Raw genomic sequence first — 14,436 nt, forward strand, 5'->3', positions numbered from 1 at the left:
CCGCCCAATCAGCGCCAGTTTTGTGCCCCGCCACCAATCCGCGCTGAGCAGCGGGGCGGGACCACAGGAAAGGACCATGTTCGGTTGCGGCGCGGCCCGGCCTCCGCCACAGCGGCAGCCGCAGCCGCAGCGGTGCTTCCCCGGTGATAGCTGAGCGGCTGGGTATGAAGTAATTGTTCTCAAACTTAAATAGTCCGTCGGCCCGGGCACTTGTTGAGAGGGCAGATTCCTGGGTGCTGCCAGATACTGTTGGTGATCTTGTAGGGCTGGAGTGGAACCCATGAATCTGCATTTTTATCATTTCCGGCGCTTTGCTCGGACAGGGTTGATGCGTGTGGATTCGTAGCGGCCCCAAAGGAGCACGCAGAGCCCCGGCGGCTGTGCATTCGCCACCTCTTTTGTTCCCGGAGGCTGCACCCCAGGCCCGGTTTACACAGCCGCCGCCTCCTTTCTTTGGTTTTCCACTGGACTCCGGGAAGAAAACTGACCCTTTCCTTCGCCGTCCCACACCCGACGACGGAGTGTCTGGGGGCCTGGCCGGCCTGTGCAGAGGGCTGAGTGCGACCAGCGGGCGCTGAGCCGGCGCAAATCCCGCCGGACCTCTTGGGTGGCCCGGGGTGGGCTGTACAGGACTGCATAGGGAAAGGGGCCCGAAGCGTCCACTGGGAAGCTGAAAGTCCGCTTGATGTCTTTGCACCTCTCACAGTGGTGCCCTTCCCGCAGGAACGTCCGGCCGCCTGCACAGAACGGTTGCCTGCAGGGAAGGTCTAACCCGCCCCGGAATACTCTTTGTGGGCTGCAGCTTTCTGGTATTTTAAGCCATGGTTCTGTGCCCTTCCCTGTTTTCAAAACCACCACGGCCAAAGGCTGCGGGTTGTGTGCTTTCATTTTGGATCTGTGGTGGAGACCTGGAGTCTGTTTTTCCAAATAGGCACCTTGAAATAGATACGCTTCTTAAGGGGGCAAAGTACGAGTGGGTCCCATTATTTGCAATATTTTAGCCTTTCCAGACTCCGTAGAAATGACTAAATGAAGATTGGATCGTATTTTCAGGCACTGCGCCAATGACAGAAAATTCCCAACTTGGGGTCAAAAGCAAGGGCAGCTTTCCTTTTTCTTAAATATGCTTCTGATCAAGTACCTAAGGTGCTGAAAGAAGCCTAATCCTTAATAACACGATTTACAGGACTGCGCAATTTCCTAGGACTGACATTTAGTTCCAAATGTTTTAAAGTCATTTACGACATCATCTCACCTTGTAGTAAGTTGTCCATATGTACTCATTATTATTACTAAATTATTCATATGAAATCATTTTCGTTAAACTTTAACCATAAATGCATAAATCGTTTTTGGGAAGGGGGCACAGTCTTACTTGAAGGGCAAAGAATTTTATTTTGTAATTGCGGGAGTTGTCTGGCTTCAGAATAATATTGGAATAATCTCATATTTTCATGTTTCGTATACTAGAAAAACCTTTTATGTATGTGCTCCCAAACCGGTCTTTACACATCTAGTTTACATCTTCATAAAGAGGGAAAGCCCAAAACATTAAACTGATAGGCAGAATAGTGTTTAAATAAGTTCATCTAAAGTTTAGGACTTAGGTCCTGATAAGATTTGGCTCTGTGTCCCTACCCAAATCTTTTCTCGAATTTTAATCCCCACGTATGGAGGTATTAAAGCGATTGGATTATGAGAATGATTTCTACCATGCTGTTGTGATAGTGAGTGAATTCTTAAAAGATCTGATGGTTTTATTAATGGTAGTTTTTCTTGCATTCTCACTTGCTCTCTCTCCTGCCCTGCCATGTAAGACCTGCCTGCTTCCCCTTCCTCCATGATTGGAAAACTTCTTGAGGCTGCCCCAGCCGTGGGCAACTGAGTTAATTAAATCTCTTTCCTTTATAAATTACCCAATTTTGGGGATTTTTTTTTAATAGCAGTGTGAGAATGGATTAATACAGGGCCCCAAATCTGAAGTGTCTGATAATTAAGGTTCATGAAACAAGAACTTTTTTTGCAATCGTTTTATCAAATTATAGAATGTTGATGAGACAGATAAGAAAAAATAGACAATGTAGAACTCAGACCAATAATATGTAGCTAGCATTTAGTGAATACATAGTGTAGATCAGGGAGCTATTGTATACGCTTTTTTTTTTGAGGCAGGCTCTCAGCTCCATGCAACCTGGAGTGCAGTGGCACGCTCTCAGCTCCATGCAACCTCAACCTCCTGTGCTCAAATGATCCTCCCACCTCAGCTTCCTGAGTAGCTGGGACTACAGGTACATGCCACCATGTCCGGCTAATTTTTGTATTTTTTCGTAAGGATGGGGTTTCACCATGTTACCCAGGCTGATCTCTAACTCTTAGGGTCAAACGATCCACCTGCCTTGGCCTCCCAAAGTGTTGGGATTACAGGTATGAGCCACCAGTTCTGGCCTATACGCTTTTAAATGTATTAAGTATTTCCTGTTCACAACAACTTTATCAGATGATTAATATTATTTTGCAGATAAGGAAATTAAGCACAAAGAGGTAAATAACTTGCCCCAGTTCCAAGAACTAATTAGTGGCAGAACCTGGATTAGGTGTGATGCTGGTTGTGGGAACTACAAACTGTGTTTATGTGCCTACTTGATTTACATTAGACAGAAAACTACTGTGAATAAGATTACAGCAATATATTAGGTAAGGAAGTTGAGCCTCATCATTAAAAAGGACTCAGTACCTCTCTCAGTTCTTGGGAAAAAAAGACTCAGTTTGTTAACCTGTGGCTCAAGCCAAATAATGGCTGGAAGTAGTAACAAGAATTGTGACTGATACCCCAAATTTGCAGCCTCAGTTGCTGTAGGACATCTGAGATGACAATTCCATTCATGTTGGTTTTATGAGTTAATTTGTGTTGCACTAGGTTTTCCAGAAGCAGATGATCAGAGAGAAAACTATGAAGCCAGTATTGTAGGTCAGAATGTATCACCCCTTACCTTTATATACTCCTCCCTTCCTCCCTCAATTAGTAGACATGGGCTGCCCTGGGAAGGGCATGACTGCAGCTGAGGCACACCCTGAAAGAGCCGACAACAGGAGGCTATCTGCCAATCATACTACCTGCTCCTAAGCAGAGCAGAGTCCTTGCTTGAAAGAATATCTGAGTGCCGCATCTTCATGTTGGCCGCAATTTGGAACCTTTAACATAAAGATGGCAAATTAATAGTTTCATTATTTTTGTGAAAGTTCTTATTATTGAGGTGTTGTGTGCTTGGTCAGCCCTAAAGATGTATGAAACATTTAAGGGAATTTCTTCACCACCTGTATGATTGGTTTATTGGTATTAGATTTGCAAGAGTTATGTGTTTATAAAAATTTCACTGGCTAAATGTTAGATATATTTGTAATTGTAGTTTAAAATGTCTTAAGAAAATGAGATTAGTTGATTATGCAAATAATGTTAAATATTTAAAGAATATTTAGTCTGTTAACACTTGTGAATTAATTAAACCATAGCAGAGCATAAGTGAAAGTGATTGTCCATGTTTTTATGCAAAAATTGTGAGATTTATAAATAGACTAATGATATACATTGAGCTTGAAGGCTTGTGAAATACAATTTTACAGTTTCAATGTATTTTGCCTATGAATAAACAAACTAATGTCAATTATTAATTTTTTTTTTTTTTTGGAGACAGGGTTTCACTTTGTTATCCAGGCTGAAATACAGTGGTCCATCATGGCTTACTGCAGCCTTGACCTCCTGAGCTCAAGCAATCCTCCACCTCACCAAGTAGCTGGGACTACAGGTGTCGGACATATACTACATACAGGCATATACTACTCCATGCCTGGCTAATTTTTTTGTATTTCTTGTAAAGATGGGGTTTATCCATGTTACCCAGGCCTGTCTTGATCTTCTGAACTCAAGCAATCCTCCTGCTTCAGCCTCCCAAAGTGCTGGGATTTCAGGTGTGAGCCACCATGCCCAGCCATGTCTGACTGTATTGCTTGATAGGCCCTATCTATCAAGCAATCTATCTATCAGTGTGATAGCCTCTGACATCCCAAAACTTATGGAGAAAGCATGTTCCCCCAACTTTATTGGAAGAAAGGTTTCGTTCAAATTGGCTTATGTCTGTGAAGTAAATACACTGGTCAGTCAAGGAATGCTCTGAATGGCCAACTTGTTGGGACACATATTTCCTTCAGTTTTGAGGATATGAGTTTGCTATGCCACAAGAATTTCATGGAGTGGGTGAGTGACCAGTGCCTAAAAGGAAGGGACTGTGGGCCGATGGAAAAGTGGGAGATATCTACTAAATTTCCTTTTCTTGTCTGTCATATCTGATCAGCTACCAAGAAGTCCTTGGGCAGGCATGGTGGCTCATGCTTGTAATCCTGGTACTTTGGGAGACCAAGGCAGGAGGATTGCCCGAGCCCAGGAGTTTGAGACAAGAATGGGCAACTTGGTGAGACCCCCATCTCTATAAAAATAAAAAATATATAAAATAATAATAAAAGAATATGTAATAAAAACAATGAATATATAATAATAAGAAAAATTGTTCTAATCTCTTAGACCAACTTTTCTCTCCAATTCCTCTGCCATCAATCTAGATTTACTATTAATTTTCTCAACCAATCTCCTAGCTACCAGCCGATCTCTCAAATTTATCCTGTACACAGAAAAGCACTTTACCTAAAATACAGACATTAAAGTCTTTTTTTTTTTTTCTTTCAGATGGGGTTTCACTGTTACTTAGGCTGGAGTGCAGTGGTACCATCATGGCTCACTGCAGCCTCGACCTCCTGGGCTCAGGTGATTCTCCCACCTCAGCCTCCTAAGTAGCTAGGACTATAGGTGCACACCACCATACGAGGCTAATTTTTGTATTTTTTGTGGAGATGAGGTCTCATCGTGTTGTCTAGGCTAGTCTTGAACTCCTGGGCTCAAGTGATCCTCCTGTCTCAGCCTCTCAAAGTGTTAGGATTACAGGTATGAGCTATGGCGCCCAGCCTAAAGTCATTTTTTTTACTCAAAGTCATCCAATTATTGGGGTGATCATCTCTTTAACTAGGCATTTAAGATTCTCATTAAACTGGTTTTGCTTTTCTTTTTTTCTTTTTATAGAGACATAGTCTTGCTATGCTGCCCAGGCTGGTCTCAAACTCCTGGGCTCAAGCAATCTGCCCATCTTCACCTCCCAAAGTGCTGGAATTACAGGCATGAGCCACTACACTGGCCCAAAACTGGTTTTGCTTTTAAAATTTGTTTTCAAATTTTAAAACAAATTTTCAGACAGTGACAGTGCTGGGTGGGAAGTAAGGCAAGTATGGAAAGAAATGTCTGGAGCTCCCTCTCTTCAGCTAGTGGTCTTGTGATGTGTAGTTTACTTGTTCTGGCTTAAAGGCCCAAGTTTGGGATATTCTTTTTGTTATTTTGTTTTAATTTTAATTTTTATCCAAGCAATACAGCATAGAGTTTAAAAATTCAAGTAGAACTAAAAGTATTATGTACAATAACAACAACAAAAAATTCTTGGCTCCTTCTTCAGATGCAACCCCTGGTAACAAGATGCAACCCCTTGTAACATTTTATGCCATTCAGGAGTTCAAGACCAGCCTGGGAAACATAGCAAGACCCTGTCTCAAACAGCAACAAAAACAAATCCAATAACTGTTAAGTTTGTGAAAGTTGTCAGAATCAAGAGTCATTAGTGTGGGGGAAAAAAAACCAGACAAGTAGAACCCAGGAAGGCCATTAAGAGAGGATTCTCATGCACAGATGCCTGCTAACAAAAACTGTCACAACACACTTTGCAAAATCCATGACCTTGCTTAAAGGCTGTCAAAATCTTACACAAAAAATACTTCTTCAAGGACATCTGCCCAGCAACTCCCTATGCAATCTTGGACTGGTATCACCTTTGTTATTGATCTTTGTAGCCAAAGGTAATTATCTCAAAATAATTACTATAATCCTCCACATTTTTTCATTTAAAAACCTTTGTCTTCCTTTACCTCCCTGAATGCACACATAATTTACTATGGCACACATATTCCCACTGCAATGCTTTATTCCCAAATAAACATCATTTTCTTCCAGAAAGCCTCCCTCTGTTTGTTATTTAGGTTGAAAGATTAATACTATTGTTTTTAGTTTCCACTTCCCTGAAGCAGGAAAAAAATTTATATTTCTCTACTTGTGTAAGAGTTTGCCTATGCAAATGTTAATTGGCTCTATGGTTACTGATTATTCCAGTGATATTTCAGTGCCCCTTACAGATAAATGATTTGGGCAATTCCCCAACTGCCCACCTTTTAATCTAGATCTGGTTGTGGTTAAAAAAAGAGCAGGAATACACAAAAATTAGTTGGGCATGATGGTGCAAGCCTGTAATCCCAGATACTCCAGAAGCTGAGGCAGGAGAATCATTTGAACCCAGGAGGTGGAGTTTGCAATGAGCTGAGATCACGCTATTGCACTCCTGCCTAGGTAACAGAGCAAGTCTCTCTCTCTCTCTCTCTCTCTCTCTCTATATATATATATATATATATATATATATATATATATATATAAAATAAAAAAAATGCTAGGTGCAGTGGCTCACACCTATAATCTCAGCACTTTGGGAGGCCAAGGCAGGCAGATCACCTGAACTCAGGAGTTCGACACCAGCTTGGCCAACATAGTGAAACCCTATCTCTACTTAATAATATAAAAATTACCTGGGTGTGGTGGTGCACGTCTGTAGTCCCAGCTACTAGGAGGCTGAGGAAGGAGAATTGCTTGAAGCTAGGAGGCGGAGGTTGCAGTGAGCTGAGATCATACCACTGCATTCCAGCCTGGGTGACAGAATGAGACTTTGTCTCAAAAAAACAAAGCAAAGCAAAAGGCAGAATTGGTGTATACAGCAGGTACAGCAGAAGGTGAAGGAGGGCAGTTTGCTCAGAAAAGAACTGTGGCAGATATTGCAACATCTCTAGTGTCATTCTCTTTAATTTATAAAAGGCTAATCACTTTGTTACTTTAAATAATGACACATCTCACAAATAAATGTCATATACTTCTTTTCTAGACTAATTGAAACTATTGGTCTAGAAAAAAGCAAATTATTGGGCCCCAAATTGAGAGACTTGAATATTAGAAATCAGATACTTTCTCATATTTTTGGGGAGAAGGACAGGAGGTTTACTTGTATTGAGAACTTAAGTTTCACACAATAATAATTTAATTAAAAAAATTTTTTTTGGAGACAGGGTCTCACTCTGTTGCCCAGCCTGGAGAGTAGAGGCATCATCTTGGCTCACTGCCACCTCTGCCTCTTGGCCTCCAGTGATTCTCCCACCTCAGCCTCCCTAGTAGCTGGGACTATAGGTGCCTGCCATCACTGCTGGCTAATTTTTTGTATTTTTGGTAAAGATAGGGTTTCACCATGTCACCCAGCCTGGTATGAAACTCTTGAGCTCAAGTGATCTGCCCACCTTGGTCTCCCAAAGTGCTGGTATTACAGGTGTGAGCCACTGCACCTGGTCCATTAATAATCATTTATCTGGAACTTTACAGAGTACCTTCACAATCTCTCTCTCATTTGGAACTTGAGACAACTTATTTAATTAAGCAGGGAGGTATTCTCATCCCCATTTACAAGGAATGAGGAATCTGAGGTTTAGAGAAATAGATGGAGTTATGCAAAATTATATGCTACATATAGATTTTGGAATAGGCAGTGCTTGGGTCAGTTTTCCTGATTCAGATCAGTGTTTTTCATACTTCCTTTTCTTAAGAAAGTTTCCAGGATTAGGATAATGCAGTTACAGAGTACTTCTGCTAAGTCATTGATCTTTGCCTAAATAATATAGTCAAAACTGTCACTTGGAAAAACACTATGTTCTTCTAGAGTTGTCCTCTTATGGAAGGTGAAAACTAATCGTACTCCCTTAACTTTCTTGGGAAGGTTGATGTTAAACTTTTAAAAGCCACCCCTTTAAAAAGAATGCCAGATAGAGGCAATTTTTAAAGCCAAAGTGAAGGTTTGAAAGTCGTTTAAACACTCAATTACTTGGGAAGAGACTGAAATGCCAGCAGATGGGGTTATTTATAGCACTGTGCTGAGAGCCAGTATATATATTTATTTGTACCAGAGTGGAATCCTGGCTCTGGATCATTTCCTGACTTGTTTGAGACTCTGGGCAAGTCATTTATTATGTCTGTATTTTGGAATTATAGCCTTGCCTCAAAGGTGTGCTCTGTGATTAAATGAACTTCTATTTGTAAATCTTGTTTAAATTTCTATGATGCAAGTCATATCAGTGTTGATAGTTGTGGAGGATAAGAACGCTGACAATAACAAAAAAAAATTCACTCTATCACCCAGAGTGAATTTATGAATTTGTGGAGTATCATTACTTTGAGGCTTTGAGTGCTTCCTATGTAGCATGTATTCTATAAAAAAAAACAAAACTGTAATTACAAACATTTCACAAGAAATGTTTTTTACTTGCAGAATCGTGCACACCATAAAAAAGTTCTCATTTTGTGTCCCTTTCCATTCTCCTCATTAACCAAAGGTAACCACAGCTATTTGTGTTTATATGTATGTTATATATATATATGTTTTTATATATCCAGATGTATATGTACACATACAAATGTATATGACTGATATATATATTTTATAAATTATTGCACAATTTATAAAATATTTATAATATTTTGGCCTTAGAAGAAATTTTCATATCAGCATGTAAATCTCTTTCTTTGTAATAGGTGCATAGTTTTCCAGCTGATTTATTTAATCATTCCCTTATGGAAAGATTTTTGAGTTGTTTCTAATCTTTTAACAGTAGAAACAATGTCACAATGAATGTCCTTATATACACCTTTGCACATCTATGTGTGTACTTCTGTAGGTTAGATTTCTAACGTGGCTTAAACTTTCAGGCCTAAATGATATGTATTAAATTGTACCCCAAAAAGCCTTACCAATGTACACTTTCATAAATATCACATAAGGGTATCTTTCTCCTATGCTCAACATTGCTTTGTATAGTATCAATCTTTCTAAATTTTGCCATGTGACAGATTATAAACTCATTTTAGTTTTCTTGACTACTAATGAGGTCGAGCATCTTTTCATAAGTTTATCAATCATTTACATTTATTCTTCTGTGAACTGCCTATTCAGAGACCTTCCCATTTTCCTTATGGGATGATTTTTGGTTTCTATTTCTGTTTCTCGTTCTCTCTCTCCCCTTCTCTCTCTCTCTCTTTCTTTCTTTCTTTTTTTTTTTTTTTTCCTTTTTTTGACAGGATCTCACTCTGTCACCAAGGCTGGAGTGTAGTGGTGCAGTCATGACTAACTACAACCTCAAACTCCTTTGCTCCAGTGATTCTCTTGCCTCCGCCTCCCAAATAGCTGGGACTACAGGTGCATGCCACCATGTCTGGCTAATTTTTATTTATTACTTCTATGTTTTATAGAAATGAGATCTCTCACTATGTTGCTCAGGCTGCTCTGTGTCTTATTGATTTGTAAAATCTCTTAAAATATTTTGATTATGAATACTGGGTTAGGTATGTTTCCCTGTTTGCTGTTACATTTTTTTTCTTTTTCTTGCTAAAGAGAAAGTTTTTAATATTTATGACATCAAGCCCAGTGTGGTGGTACACACATGTAATCTCAGCTACTTAGGATGCTGAGTGGGGAGGGTTGTTTGAGCCCAGATATTTGAGGCAGCTGTGAAACATGATGGCACCACTGCACTCCAGCCTGGGCGACAGAGCGAGATCCTGTCTCAAAAAAAAAAAAATAAAATTATGAAATCAATCTTTTTCTTTGTCAACTAAAGGAAAAAAGAAGTCAGGCTTTTAAAGAATTAACATTAGTTTTATTCAGAGTCTTACTGAGCATTGCAATCTGGGAGAATCTTTCAGAAAGTCTCTTGTTAGACTGCTCCAAAGCAGCATTTCAGCCCTCAGCTTCTATACAGGTGGTGGAGGTTCTGCATGTGCTCAGAAGTTGTCTAAAGGTGCTCAGAGGTTATGTTAGAGCAAAATTGCATCAAAGTTCAGGAGTGAGAGTACATGTGGTTATAGATTACAGAGACATATTCATAAATCCTGTCAGATGTTATCTTGTGGACAGGAAAAGACAAGGACTCATTGAACTTAACTTTTCCAAAAATGCAGTGATTCAGACGTGGAAAACTGTGCTCTATCCTGCTTATGATCTTCAAGCATTTTTTCAGAGAGCTGAGCTCAGTCACTGAGTCAGGGGTTTGGGAAGTTATGCTGACAAGCAGAGTGAGCAAACATGGTTCTTCACAGCAAGGGTGGACTGTGTGTCTAGCCAGAGGCAGACATTTGCTACTCTGCCTCACACAGTTATGACTTTTGGGATTTGTGTCTTCATAAGAAGGAAATTCTTCCACCACCTCTACCCTAAGATTATAAAATAGTGTCCTCATATTTTTTCTGTTATTTTTAAAAGCATCAAGTGCTCTTTAATCCTTGTGAGGTGTATTCTGAATAGCTATGAGAAAAGAACCTACTTTATTATTTTCCCAAATGTTTAGACAGTTGCTTCAGATACATTAATTAGTTCATTTTAATCCCATCTTTCAAAAATATCAAACGTTCGTAATTCTTGATTCTATTTCTAGACAGAGCCATTTGCCCAATTCTGTATTAATATTGCATTATTTAATTTTTACTATTTTCTGCAGCTGCATAATCTATCTTGATATCAGATACAGAACATTTTCTCTCATTCTTTTTCCCCCCAAATTTCAGGGCAAAATCCTGTACATTTTTTCTTCAATGATAACATTAGAATGAGCTTTTTAGGTTCTATAAATAATAACATTGGGATTTTGGTTAAGAATTATAGATTAAATATAGAAGAGTTGGCATTTTTATAGTAGTGAGTTCTTTCTTTCTTTCTTTCTCTCTCTCCCCTTCTTTCTTTTCTTTCTTTTTTTCTTTTTCTTTTTCTGAGATGGAGTCACACTCTGTCACCCAGGCTAGAGTGCAATGGCACAGTTTCGGCTCACTGCACCCCCCACCTCCTGGGTTCAAGTGATTCTTCTGCCCCAGCCTCCTGAGTGGCTGGGACTACAGGTGTGTGCCACCACACCTGGCTAATTTTTGTATTTTTAGTAGAGACATGGTTTCACCATGTTGGTTAGGCTGGTCTCAAGCTCCTTACCTCAAGTGATCCTTCCACCTTAGTCTACCAAAGTGTTGGGATTACAGGCATGCACCAGTGTACCCAGAAATTATTTCTTATGCCTAATCTGGTCTACTGTTGAAGTTGTCTATTGTATTTTTTGTTTTATTCATTGAATTCTTCAGTTCCAGGATTTCTGTTTTTTTCTTTCTCTTTTTTCTTTCTTTCTTTCTTTCTTTTTTTTCTTTTTTGTGAGACAGAGTTTTGCTCTTGTTGCCCAGGCTGGAGTGCAGTGTCACGATCTCGGCTCACCGCAGCCTCTGCCTCCCGTGTTCAAGCGATTCTCTTGCCTCAGCCTCCTGAGTTGCTGGGATTACAGGAGTGATTTGTATTTTTAGTAGAGACGGGGTTTCTCCATGTTGGTCAGGCTGATCTTGAGCTCCCAACCTCAGGTGATCCGCTTGCCTGGGGCTCCCAAAGTGCTGGGATTACAGGGGTGAGCCACTGCGCCTGACTGGTGTTTCTTAAATTATATCTATTGCATTGTTGAATTTTTCATTCAGATCACAATTGTTTCCTTGATTTCTTTGTATTTTTTACCTGTATTCTTTTGTAACTCACTGAGTTTCTCTAATATGATCATTTTAAATTCTTCAAGCATTTCATAAATTTCCTTTTCTTTCAGAACTGTTCCCAGAGAATTATTGTGTTCCTTTGGAGGTATCATGTTTCCTTTCTTTTTCATGTTTTGTGTTTGTGCGTGCGTGTGTGTGTGTGTGTGTGTGTGTGGTTTGAGACAGGGTCTATCTTTATCACCCAGGCTGGAGTGCAGTGGTGTGATCATAGTTCACTGCAGCCTCAAACTCCTGGGCTCAAGGGATCCTTCTGCCTCAGTCCCCCAAGTAGCTAGGACTATGGGCACACACCACCATGCCTGGATAAGTTTTTATTTTTCATAGAGATGGGGTCTTGCTATGTTGCCCAGGCTGGTCTCCAACTCTTGGCCTCAAGCAACCCCCCTTGTCACCTTATTAAGCACTTATTTGTCTGTCAGGCACTTTATTTTATTTTATTATTATTGTTTTTTGAGATGAAGTCTCACACTGTTGCTCAGGCTGGAGTGCAATGGCACGATCTCTGCTCAGTGCAACCCTGCCTCCCGGGTTCAAGCAATCCTCATGTCTCAGCCTCCCTAGTAGCTGGAATTATTTGCATGCATCACCATACTTGGCTAAGTTTTTTGTATTTCTAGTAAAGACAGTGTTTCCCACCATGTTGGCCAGACTGATCTTGAACTCCTGACCTCAGGTGATCTGCCCACCTTAGACTCCCAAAGTGCTGGGATTACAGGCATGAGCCACCATACCCGGCCTCCAGTGCCTTTAAATAATTTTAATTTTTTTTCCAGATTTTACTATTTTATCTAAAAAAGGGTTAGTATAACCAAGGTACTCTGCCAGTATGGGCAGATGAAAGTCCCTAGTTACTGAATTTTGTCTGTTGATCTTTTTAAAAAAGTTTTAGTTTTTAAAAATTTCATTAGTTTTTGGAGTATAGGGTAAGTTCTTTAGCGGTGATTTCTGGGATTTGGTGTGCCTGCCACCTGAGTAGTGTACATTGTACACAATATGCAGTTTTTATTCCCCTCCCTCCTTTCCTCCACCCCAAATCCCCAAAGTCTATTAATTCATTCTTTTCTTTCAAGATGGAGTCTCACTCTGTTGCCAGGCTGGAGTGCAATGGTATGATCGCAGCTCACTGCAACCTCTACCTCCTGGGTTTAAGAGATTCTTCTGCCTCAGACTTCAGAGTAGCTGGGACTACAGGCACATGCTACCACGCCCAGCTAATTTTTGTGTGTTTAGTAAAGACAGGGTGTTACTATATTGGCCAGAGTGGTCTGAAACTCCTGACCTCATTATCTGCCCGCTTTGGCCTCCCAAAGTGCTGGGATTACAGATATGAGCCACTGTACCCGGCCTATTAATTTATTCTTATGCCTTTGTATCCTCATAGCTTGTGTCTGCTCCACTTACAGATGAGAACATACGATATTTAGTTTTCCACTCCTGAGTTACTTTACTTAGAATAATGACCTCCAGCTTCATCCAAGTTGCTGAAAAGACATTATTTTATTTTTTTATGATTGTGTAGTATTCCATGGTGTACATATACACTGTCTTTTCTTTATCTACTCATTGGTTGATGGATACTTAGGTTGGTTCCACATTTTTGCAATTGTGAGTTGTGTTGCTATCAACATGTGTGTACACATGTCTTTTTCATGTAATGACTTCTTTTCCTTTGAGTAGATACCTAGTAGTGGGATTGCTGGATTGAATGGTAGTTCTACTTTTAGTTCTTTAAGGAATTTCCATACTGTTTTCCATAATGGTTATAACCCACCAGCATTGTACAAGTGTTCCCTTTTCACCACATCCACACCAACATCTATTAATTTTTGACTTTTTAATTATGGCCATTCTTGCAGGATTAAAGTAGTATTTCATTGTGGTTTTAATTTGCTTTTCCCTGATGATTAGTGATGTTGACCATTTTTTTATGTGTTTAGTGACTGTATAGCCTCTTTTTTTTTTTTTTCCCTTGAGATGGAGTCTAGCTCTGTCGCCCAGGCTGGAGTGCAGTGGTGAAATCTTGGCTCACCACAACCTCTGCCTCCCAGGTTCAAGTGATTCTCCTGCCTTAGCCTCCCGAGTAGCTGGGACTAAAAGTGCGTGACACCATGCGCGGCTAATTTTTTTTTTTTTTTTTTTTGTATTTTTAGTAGAGATGGGGTTTCATGGTGTTAGCCAGGATGGTCTCAATTTCTTGACCTCGTGATCTGCCCGCCTTGGCCTCCCAAAGTGCTGGAATTACAGGCATGAGCCACCGCGCCCAGCCTTTTTTTTTTTTTTTTTTTTTTGAGACAGGGTCTTTCTCTGTTCCCCAGGCTGGAGTGCAGTGGTGGGATCTCAGCTCAGTGCAACTTCTGCTTTCTGGGCTCAAGTGATCCTCCAGCCTCAGCCTCCTGAGTAGATGGGACTACATGTATGTATCAGCCACCATACTTGGCTCATTTTTGTACAGACAGGTTTTCACCATGTTTCCCAGGCTGGTCTTGAATTCCTGAGCTCAAAGTGATTCGCCTACCTCAGCCTCCAGAAGTGCTAGGATTACAGGCTATCATTCCCAGTCTGTATATATTCTTTTGAGAATTTTCTATTCATGTTCCTTGCCCATTTTTCAATAGGATTATTATTATTAATTT

General features: G+C 40.3%; 1 long non-coding RNA gene across 3 annotated transcripts in view; it reads left to right on the forward strand.

The window, feature by feature from the left end:
* The first annotated feature begins 37 nt into the window (after positions 1-37).
* Positions 38-14,436, forward strand: part of LOC104652192 (uncharacterized) — a 389,537-nt gene continuing 375,138 nt past the window's right edge. For all 3 annotated transcript variants that reach the window (XR_012518094.1, XR_012518095.1, XR_012518096.1), the window contains exon 1: positions 38-162. This is a non-coding gene — a long non-coding RNA (uncharacterized LOC104652192). The remainder of the gene's footprint in view (positions 163-14,436) is intronic.

Source organism: Saimiri boliviensis, chromosome 6, assembly GCF_048565385.1.
Source record: "Saimiri boliviensis isolate mSaiBol1 chromosome 6, mSaiBol1.pri, whole genome shotgun sequence".
Taxonomy (NCBI): domain Eukaryota; kingdom Metazoa; phylum Chordata; class Mammalia; order Primates; family Cebidae; genus Saimiri; species Saimiri boliviensis.